The sequence below is a fragment of the Podarcis bocagei genome (genome assembly GCF_964188305.1).
Source record: "Podarcis bocagei genome assembly, chromosome: 4".
NCBI classification, from domain to species: domain Eukaryota; kingdom Metazoa; phylum Chordata; class Lepidosauria; order Squamata; family Lacertidae; genus Podarcis; species Podarcis bocagei.
Genome location: NC_138128.1, coordinates 58,964,722 through 58,989,488, shown reverse-complemented (window position 1 = coordinate 58,989,488; position 24,767 = coordinate 58,964,722). Strand labels below are relative to the sequence as shown.

The window sequence follows — 24,767 nt, the reverse complement described above, 5'->3', positions numbered from 1 at the left end:
ATGTCATTATATCAGCATTTTATACTACTTCAAATAGTGCTGGCGCAAATTAGGAAAAGCTACCAGTATTACTGATGATGAGACCACACCTATAAAGGCGATTTAATAAACTGTCCGGCAAAGTCAATTGCAATATGTGCAAAAAGTAAGGTGGTGGAGGGAGGACACTTTGCTGAAGTTTGTAAGTCTTCTGTCCAGGTGCTTATAAATAAGAACGAGGAACATCACATTTCCTGGGGGGAATTTTTGAGTGACAGGACTCCACCATGCTTCCCCATATTGTTGGGGGAATATGGCCACAAATTGCAGCTGTGAACGGATTCATCCTACCCATACACTATTTAATTAAACCATTTTAATTCTGCTTTTCAGCTGGAAAAGTTATGACAGCAGTTTACAATCTGAAAGACACAGCATAAAAGGGGGAGAAAAAAAAAAAGGGAGGGAGAGAAGCAGTATAAGCCTGCTTCCAGATGGGTGGTTCCTAGTGCAACTCAATCACTTCTCTTCCTTCGAAAGCTATACGCAGATTGTAGCTGGCTTTCCATACTGTTAGAAGTACTGTCCTTTCCCTCTCCTTCTGTGTTCTGTCCACCCTGGTGATTCTGCCAGGGCTGCTGTGAGTAGGGCCATTTGAAGCTCAACACACATTCACAATGCATGTTGTGGTGGGTGCCATTTTGTGATCCCATCAGTCTTCAAATTAGCATTGAAACACTTTTCTATAATTATTTCTGAATAGAAGACTTATACCACCATAATGTTACCACTTGTAATAATGGTGTTACAGTGTTGTAATGCCACAAATACAACAATGGTAATTTTAAAAGAGTTTTAAAAACCCTTATGACGCCCCAGCCAATTTTGCAACTGAAATGGTTTTGTAATACAGTTTTATAGTGGGACAATGCAATATTTCAAAAATTATAGCTGGAAATTATTTTAGCGCTAATTATAGATGAAAATCAATGGGATTGTAAAGCAGCACCCATTGTAAGGAGTTTGCTGAAGGTGAGCTGAGCTGCCATAAGGTTCACTTGACCAATTAATCACTGCTGTCAAAACATAATCTTTTGAAAAGATAGAAGGGTATTGTTAAAGTCACCTATACCTGTGGGCACTGCACTTTTCTATTTTTCTGAAAAACGTTGGACTTTCTGTGGTCTGAGAAAAGATTGAAGAACAACAAAGAAAATACAGGTTGACAGTGTTGGGATGTCTGTGCCATGCAGATGCACCGTCAAAAAAACATGGATCAGACACAGCATTTCCCACATTTAGTATCTTCAGGCACCAGTTATTAAAGTTAAAATAGTTAGACCATTCCCCCCCCCCCCGGCTTCACAGAGTCTTCTTTTTAATCCCAAGTCCTCGCCTGCAAACATCAAATACCCATCCAATTAGATATAAGGGTGCTCCTATTGCCATAAATGGCCATTTCATGTGCGTTTCACTGCTATCCTGGAATGCAAAGGATGCATTACTGAGGGAAGAGTGCACACTGCACAGAGGAGCTTCAATACTGAGATGGAATCACGACAGAACTCCAGTTTGTGTTGGACCCAAATAGTGTGGACCCAGTTTATGTTAGAAGAATCTAAAACTGAGAATTCATATGCTTCTTTCATTGCTTATTTCTCAGAGGTTTTTTTGCTGATAACTCCTGGTATTCAGAATACTCTTCCAGATTATTTACCCTGTTGTCTGATTCCAAGCCAAAAGGGTGTTAAAGAAGATGAGGATGAATGGCTGGTAATTCCCCCAAATCACCCAAGGTGAGATTACACCTCCAGACTGGAAAGGAAACTTGAGTGCTGGCCCAAGTGCTTACTAGTCTTAAACCTGATATAACCAAAGGATGGTCATGCAAGAATAAAATACCTGAACATTTGCAACAGGACAGGCAACTGTCCTTTTCAATAAGTGGGTATTGAGAACTGATGAGTAGCGCCAGCCTCTCTGCATTTGACTAAAGTAGCCCATTATGAAAGGGACGCGGGTGGCGCTGTGGTCTAGGCCACTGAGCCTCTTGGGCTTGCTGATCGGAAGGTTGGCGGTTCGAATCCCCGCGACGGGGTGAGCTGCTGTTGGTCGGTCCCAGCTCCTGTCAACCTAGCAGTTCAAAAGCATGTCAAAGTGCAAGTAGATAAATAGGTACCGCTCCGGCGGGAAGGTAAACAGCATTCCCGTGCGCTGCTCTGGTTTTGCCAGAAGCAGCTTAGTCATGCTGGCCACATGACCCGGAAAAACTGTCTGTGGACAAACGTTGGCTCCCTCGGCCTGTAAAGCGAGATGAGCGCCACAACCCCAGAGTTGTTCACGACTGGACTTAACTGTCAGGGGTCCTTTACGTTTTAGCCCATGATGATCGCCTAGGTAGGAGTTTGATTAAAAGAACGACGAGACAAAAGCTTTGGATGCTCAGGAATGGACAAAACCACTGAGGAACTAATCAAGATTTATGTGATTTATGCCTTATGTGGAAATATCTCAGAAGTCTCTCATCATTCTGTTATGTCCAACAGAGGGCATGCAAGGCCAGCATCAGTGAGGCTGAACCAGGCTCATTGCCGTGGTGTGATATCATCAGCTCCCATTGTCCTTCCCACCCCTACCTTCTCTATGGCTTTTGTGAGCAGCAGGGCTGCAGATGTGGTGATCCATTGCTCCACTAAGCCCCACCAGAAAAGAACAGAGTTTGGGTTGCACCCTAACTAAGCAACAGGTTAACAAATGGCAAGATAGTATTCCCGCTGACTACTTTAACAATAAAATTAAGGGCAATACTCCCATTTACTAAATACTGTACTTTTGCTTGATGTTTTGGCTCCATTTAAAAACTTGGACTGATGATGCAAACAGTCATATTTAGAAGTAAGTCTCATTGAGTCCAATGGAGATTATTCCCAGTGGGTATAGGATTACAGCATGAGGCTGCAATCCAATTATAGTTATTTAGGACTAAGTCTACTTGAATTTAGTAGCACTTCCGAGTTAACATGCACAGCAGGATAGGGTTACAGGACTAATTGATCAGGAAAATGGCACAGAAAACGTGTGATTGCCCTACCTAATCACAACTTTCAGATAAACAACCCTGAGCAGTAGAATGGAAGATGGCACGAGAGCAGCAATGGAAGGAAGGAACACAAGTGGCTTCTGGGTGTTTTCTGTTGTACCAAAAGTTTGTTAGGGGATTAGCATATGCCAGTAGGAGTCACTCTTGGCTTCTTAATAGAATTTAAAATAAATTAATGCAAGGCATCCTCACAACCAAATATACCAATTTTTTATTGTAGGTAACAATGTCAATAAAAATACAGGTGGCAGGCTTACCCTTACATTATTTCTGTTTAACTTATATTTTCTTGTTGCAATATAATTAATTCAAATACCATGAGTCTCCTCAAGTTTGAAAGAACACAAATCTGAAGTTAGCTATAGCCAAATCAATTTGTTGAGCTAAAATTGAATTATATTGTAAGCATGAGAACTACAGCTAATTTTTATATTTTAGTGGTACACAGTTGATGTATTTGGATATAATTTTCACAAGCATAGCACATGTCAATTCATAAGCCAGGTGTCACTCAATATACTATGTTAATTCTTCACTCTTATTTTTATTTATTTATAATATTTTGAACCATCCTGTCATCATAAGTGATCTCAGGGTAGGGTACAATACAATTAAAATCCATCCAAATTAAACCATCACAATTAAAAAATGCACCCAACAACAATAGCATATAAGACAAATATGGTTATAACCCAACCTTCTATCAATTCCTTCATTACAGTCTCCACATGTGCTACATTTGTGTACATATAAACTGATGGAACTCAGTAACTCAGAAGGAGAAGTGGAAATTGGAATTTTGCACTCACAGATCACACAAAAGTACCCCAAGCCACATGTTGTTGAGCTCTGCTTCGTAACAAGTGATACCAGAATTTAAATTTGCCTATTATAAAATGATCCCAAACCAACTACTAGTCTGTGGATTGCATATTCATGATAACTACCAAGCTACTGTTATTATATATAAGCCTGGAATATATCACACTTTAATTTAGCAAAGCTATTTAATCTCATTTGTCCTCACAATAACCTTAACAGTCCTATTGTTATTACCATTTTAGAAGCTGAGGAAAAATCTGTCTATCCCAAGCCCGTGACCGATCAAGGATCTGAACACAGACTTGCTGTGTCTAATTTCTGTATTTCAGCCCTACACTTTTAGTTCTGGATTTATTTTATTCTATTTTATATATAGAATAAAAGTAGCTCTGAGGTCAAAGCAGTGTTTTCAGCTATAATCATATGCATGCTTACAGTACAGGCCCATACATGCCTACTCAGAAGTAAGTCCTATTGAATTCAATGGAACTTGTACACGTGTATAGGATTGCAGCCTCACCCTGGGAGTAAACTTCATTGGATATGGTGGACCTTATTGCCCAGTAAATAGGCGTAGAATGGAGCTGAACAAATTAGCCACCACACCTTTAGCAAAAAGCAAATAAAACTGTAGATAATTCAATAAAATTCTATTTAGGGTCATATTTATTCCACCTGACCACCTAAGGCAGGGCTGGACTTATCAACAGGCAGATTGGGGTGGCCACCTCAAGCTGCAGATCCTGGGGTATGGGGATAGTCACCCAGCTTGTTCCTCTCTGTTGGAGGACAACTGCGTGTCATGAGACCTGTTCTGAACCAAACCTTGCCTGGTACTCTCAGGAGTGGTGGACGATGTGTGTCCAGGAGGGGGCACCATCTTATATGGCTCAGGCAGCAAAAATTAAAAATGGGGGCTGGACTTGGCCTTTCTTCTAGGCAGCTCCTTGTAACGGAGCTCCCTCCAAAGGAAGATTTGGCTGGCCTCTAGCCTCCTTGGCAAAAATGTATGCTTTTCTGGAGAGTTTGCCCTGTGCTGCTTTCTGCTTTTTATTTTCAAAACTTTTATGGCGGTCTATGTGTTTTTATTATGTCTATGGTAGGATTATTAAAAACATCAACAACAAAACCAACAAGCCAAGGTACTCCGTGTCTCTTTCCATTTTGCCCCTCCAATGTTATAAATTAGACACGTTTTGAGAACTGCTTTCAACTGGCAAAAATAATAATAGCATTTTTCATTGAAAGAGCAGGGAGCTGGGTACAATCAGGACTGATTCAGCTGCCCAAAAATAACAGTCAGTTACATGCAATGCTATGGGTGGGTTGTTGTTTTTTGGGTGGTGGGGGATTTTGCCCCAGCATCCCTGTAAGGGACTGTAGACATCACGCCTCTTAGTTACTCTGAAGCAGCAATAAGTTATTGGGGGCAACAAGAGCACCTGCCCTTTCTTCCAAATCCAGACTGACCACTAACCACTACTCTAGGTATTAGTGCTTAGCTCCTAAGGGTGCGACCCTAACCTCACTTACCTGGGAATAAGCCTCATTGCACTCTGCGGGGCTGACTTCTCAGCAGGCACATTTAAGATTGCATGGTCAGATGTGAAAATCCCAGGGTTTCCAAACCTGTCCATTGCCCCTGCCTAACCTTTGACCTGGAAGGCCTTCCCTTCATCCCGGATGTGCTCAGGAGGGATGCATATGTGTATGTTTGCATTCAGCGGTGCGAGAAAGGAGGAGAAGCAGCCCCTGGCCAGTCCCAAACGCGCTCTCCCTGCTGTTACTCGTCCCCTGGTTGTTGTAGTAAATAAGTGCCGGGGGGCCGAGGAGGAATCGTCTGAATAATAGGAACTCTCATCGTCACTTAAACAAACCAATCGCGAGATGCGATGCCGGTTTGGTCGCATAGGCCCTGCGCTTTGACCCGGACCGGGAGAGCACGATAATGTGAAGCAGATTGGCAGCCGGCGAGAGACTCTTGCAGAGGCCCCGGTCACAAACCCGCCCGTCCACCCCCGAGCTGCTGCTCCGGCTTAACGCAACAAGAGCCCCGTAAGAGATGAAGGCCGCTTCCAAGCCTTCGCTTTGCAAAGGCTGCTGCTGCTGCCTCTGCCTCCACCGCCCCTTCCTTTCATTCCCCCAGAGGCTACGCAGCCCGCCCTGCTAAAAGCAATAGGGTGGCTGCTGCTGCAGCTGCTGCTATTGCTGCTTGCAAGGGACTTGCAATTAGCAGAAGCCCGGCACGAGCCCAGCCCAGCGCCTTTCACTTATTCACTTATCATTTTATTATTTTATTTTAATTCCAACCCCCTCCTATCCCTTTTTTTTTTTAAGCAAGCCGCACTTCGCTGAGAAAAATAACCCAGGAAGTGACAAGCCCATTTCCTTTCTCCGGGAGGATCAGTCCAATACAGCACCGCCGTTTCGGCAGGGGAGTCCTGGAGCAACATTGGCAAGATTGCGGAGCTTCCCGCAGGGACACGCGCGCGACGGGGCGGCTTGGTGACGCGGAGTCCCAAGTCCTCTAGCCGAGGTAAGAGAAGGTGGCCTTTGAGCGCTTGCACGCCGACCTTCCCTTCTGCAAATCCTCTCTCAACCCCCCCGTCTTTCTCCCTCGTTGGTCTCGTCCTAGGCAGATATTGTTACAATGTGTAGAATAGTAGAGCGGAGACACTTTCATTCCCCTCTCGGACAGAGAGAGAGAAAGAGAGGCTTTCTTGATGGCTTGAGGTGGAAGCTATTTATTATCTGCTATTTCCTTCTCCCCCCTCCTCCCCCCTCCTCCACTTTTCAGTTTTTATTTTGTTGGTGTTTGGGAAATTCTGCTCCCGCTTCCTTGCCGGTGCCTGGGATGAGGAGATGACAGGAGTGATCAGAGACAGGGGACCAAGTTCCTATTGCTGCTACTGCAAAGGCTGCTATTGGCATTCCGGAAAGGAGCAAGCGGGGAATGCACGATGGTGATTGATCTGGGGTGTGTGCGTGCGTGTGTGCTCCTTTAACCCGGTTTCTAACTCCATCGTTCTGGGCTGTCATTATCAGCAAACAAGAGAAGCGAGCTTAGAGAAGGGACAAGAGGTTGGGGGGGGGTGAGTTTAGGAATTATCATTTTGTTTATTGAACTTTGCATGTGGACAAGGAAAAGGCTGCCTGCCCTGATTGATTGAACTGAGACCATGCACTGGGGCTGCTGCTAACCAACTGGAAGTGTGCTAACATTTCCCCCCCTCCCCCTCCTAGCTACCCCCCACCCCCACCCTCCTGGTTAGATGTGTTCCTCTTCTGTTTCTTCTTTACGTAGCCATAACTATAAATATGATGATGATAATTTGACGGGAGTGAGACTTTACTGTATGGATTTGCACATGGCGAAAGAATCTGCCCTTGAAAGGCTCTTTTAAAGTTAAGAGTTTTGCAGTACGTCATTGATTTGTCAGCTATATGAGAGTTTAGTCCTCAGGCTTCATTTCTCTTTCCCCTTTCATGAAAATGTAGAAGTCGGCCTGGGCACAAGCAGGCTGACAAACGATTCGTTATTCATGAGTGTTTTATATCTCTGTTCATAACAGCAGTTGCCAGCAGTGTTTATGTCTGTATGTCCCATTTGCTCTTGCACCCCATATTTTTCACATTTTATTTTTAGCTCTTTTTCTCGTTTCCTCCTCTGGGATAATGTTTCTGCATACTGTGAGCCTCAGTGAGTGTATTGTGCGTATACTTGCATGATGATTTTGTTATGCTTGATCAATGGAGGGCTGTCATAGTCTATGCTCCAAACCACCATTATATCACTGGCAGTCTACTCAGATGTGACTTATATGTTTGCATGTATTCAGGTAGCTTATGCTTCCATTAAAACAAGCTCAGCATGAAGTTGGATTTAGTATACACTTTTTTTGGGGGGGGGGGTGTAGCCTAACCAGATATCTTTTTAAAAAGATAATTATAGATTAAATGTGTTACTTTCCTGAATTCTCAGTTACATCTTGCTTTTACAGAGCCTAGGGGTGGCATTTAACTAAGTTTTACTCCAAGTCTGTGAACGTGACTAAGTTAAATTCATTAATTTCAATGTGTCTACTCTGGGGGGAAAAAGCAGTTGACCACCACTCTTATACAGTTTGCTTTGAGTAGGTAAATGGATGTCATAGTATTGATCAACCAGCATGTTAATAGCATTGTACGCATAAGCCATGTTACAAGTACAGATGAAAGTAACAGCACTCCTTGTTCTTCAGTGTGTCTTGGACTGTGGGGTTTTTTTTGTGTGTGTGTGTGTGCTTACACTCTTCAATTGGTGGGGCAGGGCACACTAGTGGGTCACAGCCTGAGCCAAGATGGGCCACAACAGGGGCACTATCACTATGCAAATATATGGCAAAAGAACTGGGTTCCCAAATTCATGTTTGGATTAAAGGGGAATCCTGGGTCTGAATCATAGAATCATAGAGTTGGAAGAGACCACAAGGGCCATCGAGTCCAACCCCCTACCAAGCAGGAAACATTTCTAGACTCCTGCTCTAGATGAACTTTGTGCAGATCAGACATTTGGTATTAGATTGGTTAACAGTTTGCAGATTGTTAGCACTGTAAAAGAAATCTTGAGGGAGACTGTAAAATCCGAAGCAGACTCCTTGGTTTCACAGCCCCTTTTAGGATCTAGGGAAATGGTGCCTTTTGCTGAGATGATTTAGGAGTGTGCTCTCATATGTAGTCTTGGCAGCACAGCAGACGTAGGCTGCTTGATTACAAGCTCTGCCCTGTGTTCAGGAGACCACAGTGCAGTTTGACTATAGGGAAAAGATACAAAGCCAACTAAGCAAGCGATACTGGGAGAGAATAGGCATGCAACCAGAGAATGGTACTAATTATGAAATTGGATGCATATTTGTTACAGGATTATGCCCCACCCCAAGTGTGAAGAACACCTTACATTTGGCTTCACTGATTAATGTTAACCCACATATTCTTACTGGGTTAACGAAATAATTTATTTCCCTTTTTCTATCATTTTTTTTTTAAATCTGAACTGAGGAATGGTTCTGTTAAACTTAAATGCTTGCATAGTAACAGAAAAATAAAAGTGCTGGTTGTTGTTGTTTTACTGGCCTATGAAACAATCCTATATATGTTTACTCATAATTAAGCCCCACTGCATTTAGTGAGGCTTGCTCCATAGTGTTTAAGATTTCAGCCTCTGTTTATTTGGGTTTTTCTTGCAAAAGCCTTCACCAATACCTGCTAGATTATTTTCCTAGAATCTGAAATGCACAAGAAGACCTTTATCAGGGACAATCCAGTAAGGACAGATTAAACAACCTGTGTTTATTTGATAAGCAATTAGGTATTCAGCCAGAGAATGGAGTTGAGCTTTGCATTTTGAACTGAAACAAGTTAAATTTTCTCTCCACGTCAGTTGTGTGCAGCTAACGCATTTGGAGATTTGAGTTAATATCTACTTTTTTCAATGAAGCTGACACACTGGCCACGGACAAGTTCCTATTGCTATGTCTTTTCAGGGTTCTTTTTTGATTGATGCATGAAAGTGTAGGTGAGACTTGAAAGCTGATGGATGTTTCTCACAGCCAGATTACCATATTAGTACTAGGAAGATGCCCAGGACATCCTAAAATTATGCAACTCCACTCTTATGTGATTACCCATCCATCAGTTAAATAGTTTCTCTCTAGTAGTTGGCATACTTCCATAATTCCTATTCATACTGAAACTACATTTTAGAAGATGTCTTCCGAATCATAGGTTAGAAATATTCCAAAATTTGGTCAGTTCAGAACTGTAGAACGTAAGGAAAAATAATGTTGTTAGATCCAACTGACAGTTGGAGAGCAATTACTTGACAAGGCTGCAAAACTATGGGCAACATACTTCCATTGCCTATTTGCTCAATGGAAATCCGCTTGCAGAGTAGGAGTTTCAGTTTCTCTTCTCCATCCTTTTCACGTGCCCTCAAATCTGCTTGGACAGAACCCAAATGCTCAAAGGGGTGTGTGTGTGTGCTCTGACCCTGTCTATTTTGCCCTGTGCTATACTTTACCAGAGTCCACTTTTCAGCTGGGTAATTCAATTGGCTGATCTGATTTTTTAAAATATTAAGTGGTTTAGAAATGCTTTTAAATAATATTATGCTAAGATAACAATTTCTCTCAAAGTAATACAATATGAAATAATTAAGGTTAGTGGGGCACAGTTTTCCATGTAGCTACACATGTGTCCTTGGAAACCTTTGGCCACTTTCACTCAGATTGGAAGTAGAGTTATCTCTATAGATATCTCTGTAGAGAAATTATGTTTAAAGCAAGCCACAATTTATTATGTAATATGTTGATAAAAGGAGGCTTCAGCTTTAGATTCAACCCAGATGTTAAAGGTTTTCTTTCTAAATGCTTTTTTAAAAAAATACTGGTGAGCATAAATATCACACCAAGTTTAAAGCGACTTCCAAGCTGCAGAAAGTAATGTTGGCTTGCAGTAATCAGGATTTAAAACATTATCTACTCCAGGAGCATTTGGTCTCTCCTCCCGAAATCCTATTTAATTCCATTCATTTCTCAAACACTCAATTTTCATGACTCTGCCTTGAAAGAATGGTTTGCTCTACAGTCGTGATATACATGGTGTCAGTGTGGCCTGACCTACCTCACTTGGTCATATGCTTTAAACATCACGGCTTTTGATATTTGCGAGGAAAGAAAATGCTTCTATATCTACTTTCAACAAATAAAATGCACACGGTGATTTTGTAGGTGATTGGAGAAGTGGTCATATAAATGGGCTAGCAGTAGAGCCAGTGGGGTGATCAATAAAATGTAATAAGTGAAATGCAGCTCATGTTTGTATGGCTGTCGTTTGAAAATTTGGCATAGAGATTGTTCTCCTTTCTTCTTCAGAGGTAATGCCGTACCACAGTATTTCCACTGGTTTATGAATGGTTGCTTTGCATTGAGGCAGTACTACATACATGGATATGTGTATTGAAGCTGGGCTTTGTACATATTCTTCTTTAGATTCAGTTCTTTCCGTACAATCTTGCAATTTACAATTTAATTCTGTCCCTTTTTTCTATTTTTGTTGCCTTAGTATTTATTACACCAGCAAACAGTGTTTTACAGAATATAAAAAAGCCCTCATTCTGTTTAAATACCAAAGAGTCCTGCAGATCTTTAAGGTGGCCTGAGGCCCTTTTATGGTCTAGACTCCACTTCATCAAGTAGTTGATGAATGTTTCTGCTGTAAAACATTTGTCAGGATTTCAAGGGACTTGGTTATTTTTGCTACATAGTTGTACCCTTGGAAGTTTTGTTGGTAAGGGTGGCAGTGGTTAATCTGTGCCCCCCTGGGTGTTGCTGGCCTACAACTCCCATCTCTTAAGAACTGGCCTTGTTGCCTGGGGCTGATGGGAACTGGAGTCCAAAATATTTGAAGAGGCAGACGTTAACTGGCCCCAGCTTGGAGTAAGTGTTCAAATCAAATCAAATAGTGTATCAAGGAGCAAATGCATTCAGATGCCATTACATTTTATCACCCCTAGCATCTCACATGAGAAAGATTTAGGACTAGCTGTGTAGATCTTCTTCAGTTCTTTCGGAGCAGTTCATTTAAGGAGCTACTTAATTCAGCCTGCTTGTGGATGCATGGAAGCCTTGTTATACAAGAGCTGGATGGAGGCAGAATTGCTACGGTCAAAGTGCAAAACTTGGGATGTTTGATTTGCTTTTGTTAGAGAAGCCCTTACCACATTGCTTTTTTAAAATTTGGTGTGTGTTTGGCCTGCTTTACTAGTGGTAGGTGTGTTGCTGTGACAAAAAAGATAACTGTACAAGCACAGCAAGTTTGGCTGTATTATGGCCATGATGTTTGCTAGAAAAACCATTGGGTGTTTGCTGTTATACTATTAGCCCTGGGGCCTAGTTCGGGTCTGACATGGAGGGATGGGCATGAACTAGCTGGATGTCAGGCACCAGATTAGGCAGACAGGAACCAAGGATAAGAGGCATGTGATGTAGTCACGAACAGGCTGGAGGTCAGATACCTGATTGGATAAAGCAAAGTTGGGCCTCATATGAGATGAATTGTGAGAGAGCGTCTGTGTTATGTACTAGGACAAGTTGCTGACACTAGCAGACCAGCTTAGAAAGAAGGAATTTATAGGGCCTGGTGACTTTCCACTGTGGACCAACACCTGGACCGCTGCTTCAGCCTAGAAGGAGCCCTTGCCCTATGAATAGCCGGATCCATCTGTCTGGCTGAAGGACTAGAGTGCTGGTGGCTGCTGGAGACCACTTTTAAAGACCTTTGCCATTTGCCTTGTTTAAGCTTATGTTTAACTTCTTGTATATCAAATGAACCTGCCCACATAGGTAATATGAATAAGTAACAGCCTATTTCTAACCTCGGACTAGCTTTTCCAGAAATAAGACAAGGGCTATTGATTCAGCCTTTTTTTTTTTTTTTTTTTTGCTATGACAGCTTTTTACTTGAATAATGGAGCCAATGCTATGACTACCCCAACTTAAGCATTTGCAAACATTTTTGTTAAAATTCGGGTAATACCGGGGAGATCAAAATCTGATTTGAGGGCAACTGAAGTGCTTGACTTTTCTACTCACCGTCCCCAGCCCACAAAGTGAAGCAAATAGCAGAATATGTGCTGTAATAAAATTTTGTTATTGGAGCAAGGAGCAGGGAGGAGTAAGTAGGACAGGCATTATTCTGTTTAAATGATGTCACTGTTGGCAAAACAGAAAGTTATTTGACTGGGAAATATTCAGTGTCTGACACACACACACACACACACACACACACACACACACCATGGCAGTCCTAGTTGCCTAGTTGTTGTTTTTTTAAGTTACATTTGTCAATACAGCTGAAAAGGTTTGGATTGGTTTTGCATATTGTGTGTGTGAGAAAGAAACAGGGCCTGCTCTGCTATTTAGATGGCTGAGATGGGCAACCACAGAAAGCAGGTTTTAAGGGTATTGTTAAAGGGCACATTGTCAATTACTTCATTCATTTTAATATCTATTTACTGCAATGGAGGAACCATCTTCTACATCAAATACCAAAATATATTTTGAGAAAAAAGTTGTTTGTTTCTAAACACACTTTTACAGTAGTCATCTCAAATATCATGTTGTTTGCATACATTTAAAAACCATGTCTCCATAATACCACATAGATAGATAAACTTAAGATCCAGTTCACTCACAGAGCTGTGTAATTCATAGCCCACCGGAGATTGTTTGAGCTAGACCCATTTTAGATATTCATGTAATTAAGAACAAGTCCAAGTCTCATGTTGCCATTTCACATATGAATTCCACATACATATCCATGTATGTAGGCAGTTGTTTATTTACATATGTAACTCTTGAATCTGGCCTAATGTTTCAAACCATGCCTGCATTAACACTTCCTTTTCTTGATTACCGTATTTTTTGCACCATAACACTCACTTTTTTCCTCCTAGAAATTAAGGGGAAATGCAATGGCGTAGCGTGGGTTCTCAGCACCCGGGGAAAGGCAAGTAATTTGCACCCCCTAACCCGTGGATTTTAGCACTCGAGTCTCTTCCGCGCCCCCCCAGATGTTGCGCCAGGTGCAGGAGGCCCCCCTGCACCCCCCACGCTACGCCACTGCTCCCACCACAAGTCTTCAGGACAGCCATCTGAAGGCTGGCACGGGGAGAAGGTCTCTCCGCCCCACCACCAGGCTTCAGAGCAGCCTTCGGAAGGCCGGCGCAGGGAGAAAGTCTCTCCGCCCCACTGCCAGGCTTCGGAGCAGCCTTCCGAAGGCTGGCGGCGGGAGGAGTTCTCTCCGCCCCACCGCCAGCCTTCGGAGGAGATCCGAGGACAGTGGGGTTCCTGCTTCCTCGAGGAGGGCCGGCCAAACGCGCCCCCCAAATGTTGCGCCCGGTGCGGCCGGCACCCCTGGCACCCCCCACGCTACGCCACTGGGGAAATGTCTGTGCGTGTTATGGAGGAAATGCCTACGGGTGGCATGTCTACGGATTTTCCTCCTCTAAAAACTATGTGCGTGTTATGGTCGGGTGCGTGTTATAGAGCGAAAGATACGGTAGTTATTTTCTTTCTGGTATGACAGAGATTGAGCTCTGAAGAAGTAAGAGAAAAAAGGCCGACCAGCTCATATATTTGCAGTTGAAACTAAAAATATTGTGCTATTTTATTCTTGTATAAAAATTCTTTTTTAAGGCTGAAACATGTAGTATAAATTAATATAGCGATATTAATTATATTGATAAAACAATGTATTTTAAAAGTAATTCTTCCTATTTCATGATGTTCATACCTTTTATCCCATTTTCTCCACCAGGTAGGAGGGGGACCATGGCAGAAGCCATCTCTGGTGACTAAGGAAACAAAGAACATCGCTGAAGGATTTTGGATACCTGTGCATTTCAAAGGTATATGAAATACATAGCCATGCATATTTCTAGAGTTGCTTTCACCATCTCTTACTAGAAGGGAGTGTGTCAGGCAGTATGCACATGATGGCAAGTGGCTGGGCTCTTCGTAATGACCTGTAAGGAACAGTATAGGAATAAAGTGTTTTCAGAACCTTCCCTTTGGAAGCCTCAATGAACATTAACCAATACAAGTTACAGCTTTGCTGTTAATGAATTTGGGTTTCATGGATTTATTTGACTCTTTCCTTGCACATTGAAACAGTGTTCTATTGATCTAGTGTTGTCCTTCGGGCAAAACGTTCAACATGGCCTTGAGAACCGACTTCAAGTTGGAGCGCGGTCACTGCCTTGCTTGGTGTACTCTCTGAAGCGCCTCGTGACGCATGCTCTTATTTGTAAAATGCTAACAAAGACATAGCTTTCATTCTCACAACTCATTCTGCAAGTTATCATGATTATTAGCTTAGCTAATACAGTTTCTGCAGAAGCTCATTTGAAAGCATATTGCGTACAAAGTATCACCAGTGTTTCACTGCCGCCCCCCCCCCCGAAATCTAGCATGCATGAACTATATCATCAAGAAGTATAAAACCCTTAATCAAATGATCAAAGGTCTTTGTAAACTTTGCCCATAGAGCTTCCACCTTGGAAAATGAGATTTGAGTTGGTATTTGGGATGCTTGGGTAGCTGCCAGGGACGCAGCACTTGAGCAAGGCTCACCCCTCTTGCTTTTTGCACTGGACTGACACTTCCAGCAGCTAGCATCACTCTGGGGCACTGTGGAAAATTAAAAGACCCAGTTGCCCAGTGCTCTTGGAAGTGCTGCGACCAACAGTCAGGTAAGCCTACCAGACAGTCACAGTGCACGAAGTGGGGTGCTGCCACTGCGCAGGTTACCTGGTTGCAGTGGTCCTGCTGCTCACCAGGACCTGGATGGGATGAGACAAGGCAGTGCCAAGGGCAGAAGAGATTGAGCAGCTGCACCGCCTCAAGTTGCCAGTCTAGTGCTTCCTTTGCCCTTGCCACTGCCTTGCCCCACCTCACCCCACCCCAGTATTCACAAGCAGCAGCGTGGCCACAGCTAAAAAGGCAGCACCACAATTACTACTTGGTCCCCCCTCCAACCTGGAATTAGCCCTAAGAGATAGATTTTCCACAAGTAGGGTTCCCAGCTGCTCCCTAGCCTACCTTATTTTATTTTACCCTCCAGCTTGACCAAAGGTACCGTATATACTCAAGTATAAGCCGATCCAAATATAAGCCGAGGCACCTAATTTTAGCACAAAAAACTGGGAAAACTTATTGACTCAAGTATAAGCCGGTTCACCACACCACAAACCTGGTGGTGGTGGTGGTGGTGGCAGCAGCAGAGGAAGAACAACCAGCCCAAAAGGGCTGCTTTCGGGCTGCTTGTCCCTCTGCCGCTGCCTCTGCCGCTCGCATGAGCAGGCATAGGAGCCGCGGTTGGGAGAGGCACAGCGCAGCGCCATGCCTCTCCTAATTGTGGCTCCTGTGCCTGCCCTTGCGAGAGACAGGTGGCGGTGGAACCAGCGGCGAGAAAGGGCTCCTTTCGGGCCGCTCGTCCCGCCACTGCCCGCCTCACTTGAGTATATGCCGAGGGCGGCTTTTTCACCATAAAAAATGTGCTGAAAAAGTCGGCTTATACTTGAGTATGTACGATAAGTGCTTTAATTCAAAATCATGAAAAGGTGCTAAGCTCTTATTCCTTTGATTACTCTCTTAAATATAAAGCTTGTCACCTTAAATGCTTATCAGTTAAGTGTGCCTGTGGTCCTGTATTTCTGTATAAAGGTGTGCCCAAGCACATCAAAAAGTGAGAAAGGAGCAGATTGTTGACACCAGTAATGCTGATATCAAAGCCTGTTCCCAAATTGACATTGTGGTTGCCAGAATGCTTACTGGGAGAGTGAGATGGAATCTCATTACACTGATTCAGAAGGAGTTAGATTGGTTGTCTGTTTCCTTCTGGGCCAAATTCAAGATGCTGGTTCTTATCTATTAAGCCCTAAAGGGCTTGGGACCCCAGTACATGACAGATGACCATGTTTTAAAGCTCTTATCTGTGTCCCATTGTCTGGGAGGTTCAGTGGTGCATGGTAATGTGGAAGAAAGCCTTCTCTCTAGGGATGCATCATTTGATGAGCACCTCCCCTCAGAAGCATACCTGGCTCCAATATTGTTATCTTTTTGGTGCCATCTTAAGGCATATTTGTTTGCCCAGGCATTTTTAATTGGTTTAGTTTAGTCTGCTGTCTTGTTTCAATCTGCTCATCTTATTTATTGAGGTATTTTATGGTTTTATTATGGTAGATTACATTTGATATTGGGTTTGTTTACATACATGTTGTACCATGTCCTGGTAATTACATAGATGAAAGTCGGGCCAGAAGTACTTTTACAAAAAAAATGAATAAATGAATAAAAATGTTGAGACTCGGATATTTGAAGAAAATACATAGTTGAGCCCTTCTGAAAATGCTGTCTCAAAGTGAGTCAGATCATTGGTTCATGTAGTACATTATTGCCTACCGTAACTGGTGACAAGACTCCAAGGCATTGCGACCAGAGATCTTTTTAAATGGAGGTTCTGTGGACTGAACCTGGGACATTTCCACTTGCAAATGTCGTGCTAACTTATGGAACCTCCTCTAAGCAGGTCTAAGGTACAGGCCCATGCCTCTCCTTCAGCCATGGAATCTGTGGTATTTGAACACGGGCGCAAGCTGGTAACAATGCCAGACCTAAAGTGCCGAATCTCAAATACAGGACCTTCAGTGCTCAGAGGCCAATGCTGTTTTTTCTGTAGTCGCATAGGTAGGACTCTGAACATATTGGCTAGAATCCAGTCATGGGGTCTAGCAATATGAACATGAATTGCCAAAGCCAGACAAAAAGTGACTTGGTTCAAACAGAAGTTGGCATCTAAGTGCACAGACCTATCTAAAGATAGGCTACTGTGGGGTATGTTTTGGTGGCATCTCCTGCTGGGTATCCTCTGTCCTTTCCATCAATAGCTTGTGTAGCAGATGGGGATGCATGGAGATGTCTGAGATCTGTTTGAAGCATCCTTTTAGGGACTATGCACCCCTGAATGAAAATGTGTTCCCTAAAAGAACACCAATTCTAAGCTGTCTATGTCAAAAAACAGCAACAATTTTCTCTTAAACTTAAGAGAACATTTATTTAAGAAATTTCTTACCCACCCTTCACCATAAGATCTCAGGATACTGTACAAAAATGTAATCATGCAGTTTTAAAACCAAATAAAACAGTTGCAGAGCTAAATCTGAACAACAGAGACAACAGAGTGATGCTGTGATTGGAAATATTACTGGGCGTAAATTTTTAGAAAGACTTAAGCTGGGATTCAGACTTTTGGGAGCATAGGTGTTTGTCTTTTTTCATACTTCTTTTTTGGAAAGAAAAGCTCTTAAAATGCATGCAGTCTTAATATTATTAAAGTCTTCCATAAACTCTGTGTCTAAATTCCTTAGGGGAAGGGCATTTTATAATTTAATGGGGTATCTAAAGCAACTGTCATGCAGTATAGAATAATCCTGCTAAGTTAACAGAATAAAGGCAGAAAACATAGCCATGGTTCTTTTGGGCTCACTGTTCCCCTTTGGGGCAGGTTATATACTCAGCATATTTTTGCATTTGCTTCTCTAGTCATTAACTTTTGGCTTAAATAAAATAAAGTTAGAAGTTATGGTTGGATATGGCCCAATGAGATCCATGAATCTTGGATGTATCTAGTACTATAAAGTTTTGGAGCTTCTCACATGTTCTTTTCTTTTGGTGTTTGTACTCCGTGTCCAGCAGAAAACTTTTTTCCCCGCAGAACCCTCCTGCGAATACTTGAGATTATGCAGATTTTTATGACACCGACAAGATCATATGGAACTACTTGCTAAGTTTGACAGATCTTCTAGGTGACTTGGTCTAAATACATTTGACTAGAGGTAGTTGCCAGGAACATAAAAAACGTAACGCCAAATTGCTGAAACTTGCAACAGCTCAACTAAATTCCAAACTTACATGTCGTTTTGTCATTCTCCTAGGAATGAGTCCATTTCTAAAAGTCTGGGGAAATTGCAATTAGCAGTTTGTTGCCTTTGAGAACTAGGCAGCCATGGTGCCTAGCAGTCTTTGGTGAACTTCTAAGAGTGTTTAATTTTTCACTAGAAGAAGTTCTCATCCTGTGTGTTGTGTAGATGTACTACTAATAAGCAACACTAGAATGCTAAAGTTCTTGCATGGATCTAAAGGCCACATTTGCGCGTAATACTAAACTAAGCTGTGGTTTGAGCTAACCTTAATGTCCACGAGTTGTGTGCTGCTGCACACAGCTCAGGGAATCCTGCTTTGTTCCCCCCTTAGCTGAACAGAGTAACAAAGCATGGAGTGGCTGGTTTAGTGTTATCTTTGTACAATGCTATAATTAGAAAGGGAAGAAATAGTTGCAGTTTTTAATCTTGCATTTCATACCAAAATTACAAGTAGTCAAATTGAGTAAGGAGACACACGCTAAAAATTATTTTTAAGTCTCCCTGATTTTAGTAGGAAGGTGAAGCTGCTGAGCATATGCTTAATGTTTTTCAATGAAATCATAGCTTTTTTTGTGTGTATTTAACAGTATACATTTTTTAAAACAACATGCAGTCTTAAAAAAACAAAACCCCTGGGTGTATTCAACTAAGTTTTACTCAGAGTAAATCTGTTGAAATTAATGGACCTAACTTGTTCATGTTCATTAATTTCAACGTGTCTACTCTGAGTAAAACTTAGTTGACCGTCACCCTCTGAATGCAGTGAAGCACATATGTAAAATAAAGGAGATGGGGGTGAGGAAACATCAAAGCGTTTTCTTACTGTTTCTTGTGCCCAGCATCCCAGAAAAAGACCCTCATTTTACATCTTTTGGTATGTGACTGTTCAACAGCTAATTAGACATTTGGGTATGTCCAAAATGCTCCCAGTGCAAGCAGGGTGGTGCGTGCTGCTTTACATAGTTGCCACCTCCCTGTTCATTTCTTGGGGCCTCTCCTTCCCTCCCTTCCCATAAATAAGGGGTCTCAATTTCCCAGCCTTGAAATAGGAAGGTGAGGAGCTGCAGTTGTCCACTGTATCTGTGTAAAGGTTTTAGTTTGGGGGAAGGAGCGCTGTCTGGTTCTATGTGTGTGAAAGGTGCGTGTGCCCACATTTGTATGTGGTGGTGATGTGTATGTTTTGTTTCCATATTTATATATGCAGTGGACATGCTTGTTTCAATCCAGTGACCCTGAATCACGCCCACCCTTTTTGTATGGGTAACATCCTGCCGTACCAATTATCATAGTTTAACCATTATAGGAATATTAAAAAGACCATTGTACATAAGATCATGGAGCATAAGGACAGCACTGCTGGACCGGAACAATATCCTATGTAGTCCAGCACCCTTTTCTCACAGTGACCAACTTAGATGCCTTTGACTAGCTTTCACAAATTTGTCTAATCATCCTTTAAAGCCACCCAAGTTGCTGGCCATTGCTATCTCTTGTGCATGTAGATTCCATAGTTTATCTATACAGTCATACCTTGGGTTACAGATGTTTTGGGTTGCGCACCACGCCAAACCCGGAAGTACTGGAACGGGTTACTCTGGGTTTTGGCGCATGCGCAGAAGCGGCAAATCGCAACCCACGTGTGCACAAACATGGTCTGCGGGTTGTGGACGCTGCGGGTTGCGAGCGTGCTTCCCGCACGGATAATATTCGCAACCGGAGCATCCACTGTACAGTGTGCGAATAAGTATTCTATTTTGTCTGCCCTGAATCTTCCAATGGATAAGTGAAGAACATCATCTGAGCTTTTATCACTGTTGCCATACCTTGACATGAGCCTGAAAACCCCTACATTTTAACCACTCACATACTGAGTTTGGCAGGGTGCTTAAAAGGGATTAGGTGCAATTTGAAGTGATCTTGAAAGTAATCTACCCTTTAAGTGACCTCTTATCTCCTTAAGCGCCTACTATGTTCACAGTCATAGCAGCTAAAAGGGGATTTGTCGAGGATCACTTAAGCATGATCAAGGTGATTGTGGTCTTGACAGTTCCAACCTGAGCTAGACGAAATCTTGATGTGGGCAGGTGAGGTGGGTGGGTCTTTGAAACTACTGTTGGTGCATGGACTAATGGCACCAAGGCTGCCGTGGTAAAAAGTAGGAATTGGTTTTTAGTTAATTTTATTTCAGGTAAACTCGTTTAGAGTCAGGTGATAAACCTTCTAAAACAGTGGAGACCTGACATACTATAGTTTATCAAACAGGAGCACTAAAATTCTCCTTAACAAACTGGAGCACTAATTTAAGGAGCACTAGGTCTTTCTCTGAAAATTTATCCTTTATGACATTTGAAAAGGAAATGCTCTGTCATCTATTGTACAGTACAATGAAACCGCTCTCATTGGCCAATGAGGAAATACTGGAAGTACTGTCAAGCCCATAGGCTCATCAAATGGATTTGTTTTGCTCATTATCTAAATGCTCACTTGTCAATTACCAGCATATATTCGCTTTGGCCTGATTGTGCTTTCTTTTACACATGCATCCTATTACTTATGCAGTCTGTATAGGTGCCTGTGTTTCCATTTCCCCCTTCAAAACATATTGGTGGTTTTTATCTTTCCAAAGAGAAGCCAAAAGGAAACTTGGTTAAGTTTAGATGGTCCATATTACCTGCCAGCCCAATCAGTACAATCTCATAGTTAAACTATGGAATTCACTGTATTACAAGATGCCGCGATGGCCACCAACATAGATGACTTTAAAAGGGGATTAGAATTAGTCAAGCACCATAAATACTCCTCACGATGGCTATTCTATTTGCTGTCCATCTTTCAGGGTATCTGTCAAGATCAGAGGTAGCTTGCTTCTGAATCAGGTTCAGAGTTAGTTTGCTTCTGAATACCAGTCGCTGGTGTTCAGTGGTGGAGAGCTACTGTGGGGAAAGAGTTCTAGACTGGCCTGGCCTTTGATGCAGCAGAGATGCTCTTAGAGATGCAGTATAGATGCAACAATAACTTGTTGTTGTTGTTGTTTTGCAGTTCTGCACCTAATGCAATATATTAAAATTCCTGACATTTATACATTCTGCCTTTCTCGTCCAAGAAAATCTGACAAGACCAAAAGTATAAACTGCCCCCAAGTTACAAATGGGAGTGCACTGAGCAGTGCAGTCCTCTGCCCATGTGGCGCAGTGTTGCTTTGAGTTTTGCATGCTCTTCCCCTTTGATGCTAATACTACACCCTGAGATTCCATACCAGTAAAGAATACTTTACTGGGATTTTCAGATTTAAGAAGGCTGATAATGTACTCATATGAGTCTACCCACAGCTCTTGTATTGTCCGCGAAAACAGAAGGATCCTGATAGATTCCGACAAGCCTTGCCGGGACCCTGCTCCTCCTGGTGACTCATTAGATGACCTTGTTGAGGACTGGAATAACCGGCTCTTGCCAGCCATTGATGAGATCGCGCCTAAGCGCCCTCTGCGACCCCGTCGAAACCAGGCCCCTTGGTTTACTGAAGAGCTCCGGAAAATGAAGCGGGATCTCAGACGGCTAGAGTGAGTATGGCAACGGACTCGTGACGGAGCCTCAAGAACATCTTATAGGACGCTTATGAAAGCCTATGAGATGGCTTTGAAAGCTGCTAAGAAATCTTACTTTGCAGCTTCCATTGCATCCGCTAGCTCTCGCCCGGCACAACTTTTTAGAATAATTAGGTCAATAATGTCCTTAGGAGGACAACCAAATTTAAGCACAAATTCGACCCACAGCTGTGAGGCATTCGCGAGCTTTTTTGCGGAGAAAGTCCTGTTGCTCCGCTGTGACCTCCCTGCCAATTGAGATACAGTTACTGAACTGGAGGCCCCTCGACTGACTTCAGGTCCAGTGTTGGACCATTTCGATCGGATACTCCCTGCTGATGTGGATAGATTCCTCCAAGTTGGTAGGCCCACCATCTGCCTCCTTGATCCGTGCCCATCTTGGCTGATTAGGGAGTGTCCAGATGTTGCGCAGACCCCCCTGGTTGAAATTATCAATTTGTCCCTTGACACGGGGACATTCCCAGGGGAACTGAAGGAAGCAGTAGTGTGTCCACTCTTAAAGAAAATTTCATTAGATTCCTTAGACCTATCCAATTACTGCCCAGTTTCAAATCTTCCATATCTGGGTAAGGTAATTGAGAGAGCGGTTGCTGAACAGCTTGGTAGGTTTCTGGAGGAAACATCGGCTTTAGATCCATTTCAGTCCTGTTTCCGTCCTGGTTTTGGGACCGAGACAGCTCTGGTTGCCCTAACAGATGATCTCTGTAGACAACTGGATTGAGGCAGGTCAGGACTGCTGATCCTTTTAGATTTGTCAGCAGCCTTTGACATGGTCGATCATGATCTTCTGGACCACTGCCTCGCAGACGTGGGGATACATGGCATAGCCCGTAACTGGCTGTGCTCTTTTATCTCTGGTCGGGGACAGAAGGTGGCACTAGGGAGGGAAATGTCATCGCGCCATTCCTTGGTGTGTGGAGTGCCGCAGGGCGCAATTCTCTCCCCGATGCATTTTAACATCTTTATGCGCCCCCTTGCCCAGATTATCTGGAGCTTTGGGCTGGGCTGTCACCAATATGCTGATGACACTCAGCTCTATCTGCTGATGGATGGCCACACCGACTCGGCCCCAAACACACTGACCAGATGCTTGGAAGCTGTGGCTAGATGGTTTCGTGGGAGCCGATTGAAACTAAATCCTTCAAAGACAGAGGTCCTATGGCTGGGTCGGGATGGCATGGGGATGAGGGACCAACTCGCTTCTCTTGCGGGGGCCCAATTAGTGCCATTGCCTTCCGTTAAGAGTTTGGGTGTAATCCTTGACGCCTCCCTTTCCATGGAGGTGCAAGTTACAGCAACAGCCAAGGCGACATTTTTCCACCTTCGCCGCATCAAGCAGTTGGTCCCTTACCTTTCCCGCCCCGACCTGGCCACAGTGATCCATGCGATGGTCATCTCCAGGCTTGACTACTGTAATTTGCTCTACGCGGGGCTGCCCTTGAAGCTGTCCCAGAAACTCCAGCGGGTGCAGAATGCTGCAGCGAGGCTCCTCACGGGGTCTCTGCCATGGGAGCATATTTACCCAGTGCTTTTCAAACTGCACTGGCTCCCGGTAGAGTACAGGGTCAGATTTAAGGTGCTGCTTTTGACCTTGAAAGCCCTTCATGGCCTAGGACCCTCGTACCTACGAGACTGCCTCTCCCGGTATGCTCCACGGAGAGCCTCAAGGTCCATAAATAGCAACACCCTAGTGGTCCCGGGCCCTAAGGAAGTTAGATTGGCTTCAACCAGAGCCAGGGCCTTTTCAACTCTGGCTCCGGCCTGGTGGAACGCTCTGCCTCATGAGACCAGGGCCCTGCAGGATCTGATTTCTTTCCGCAGGGCCTGTAAGACAAAGTTGTTCCACCTGGCCTTTGGCTGGGAGCCAATTTGATTCCCTCCCTCTCTTTCTTTTTTCTTTCCTTCTCCTCCTGCGTTGAGGCTACATTTTATTTTAATGTTGTAATATTTTAATGTTGTGTTTTAATTTTGTTTCTAAGTTGTAATCATTCAACTTGTTTTTATTATTGCTTGTAAGCCGCTCTGAGCCCGGCCTTGGCTGGGGAGGGCGGGGTATAAATAAAAAATTATTATTATTATTATTATTATTATTATTATTATTATTATTATTATTATTATTGCTAGTTGGGCAGCATACTGACTACTCTGTGTAGCATACCATCCTATTAATGTAGATTACTGTTCCTGTCTACAAACAATTGTTCCATATTCCAACTTGGATGTAGGGCAGGCAAATTTATCCACAGCTTTGTGAGAGCAAAAATATCGCTGGGGCTGGGAGCTGGTAAAGAAATAGAAGAGTTTTACATTTATGCTACGGTACGTTGTATTCTGGATGCTCATTTGCCCAACATGGTTTGAGGTTTTCCCCTTTCCCTTCTATCATGTAAGCCCAGACATTTTCTTCAGTCCTCAGTGTTTCCCTGCTGGTTCACACACTGATAGGGGTTTGCATAGGATGTGAAATCAGCCCATGAGGACATCTAGCTGGTGGGGAGATAGATGCTTATCTTCTTAACATGAGAGGCTTCCAGCACTGCTTGGTCATCCACTGTAACTACCAGTTTGAAACATATAACTGGAAGCCTTTTTAAGCAATGGCTAAGTGTGTTCACACTTGCATGCAGTAGGTTTCAGGAAGTAGTCTTGGGTTTATTCAGATATACTTTATTTTTCCGTGTATAACACGACCCCATGTATAAGACAACCCCTATTTTTGGGAGCCCTCAACAGTTGTTGA

General features: G+C 43.2%; 1 protein-coding gene across 5 annotated transcripts in view; it reads left to right on the top strand.

The window, feature by feature from the left end:
- Positions 1 to 119: 119 nt before the first annotated feature.
- FAM53B (family with sequence similarity 53 member B) overlaps positions 120 to 24,767 on the top strand; it is a 125,602-nt gene continuing 100,954 nt past the window's right edge. For 2 of the 5 annotated variants that reach the window (XM_081193034.1, XM_081193030.1), the window contains exons 1-2: positions 6,558 to 6,634; positions 14,258 to 14,348. The gene's annotated coding sequence lies outside the window, so the exon portion shown is untranslated. Of the gene's footprint in view, positions 5,957 to 6,238; positions 6,438 to 6,557; positions 6,635 to 6,857; positions 6,879 to 14,257; positions 14,349 to 24,767 lie in introns of those variants that run through there. The other 3 variants (XM_081193031.1, XM_081193032.1, XM_081193033.1) reach the window with 3 other exon arrangements.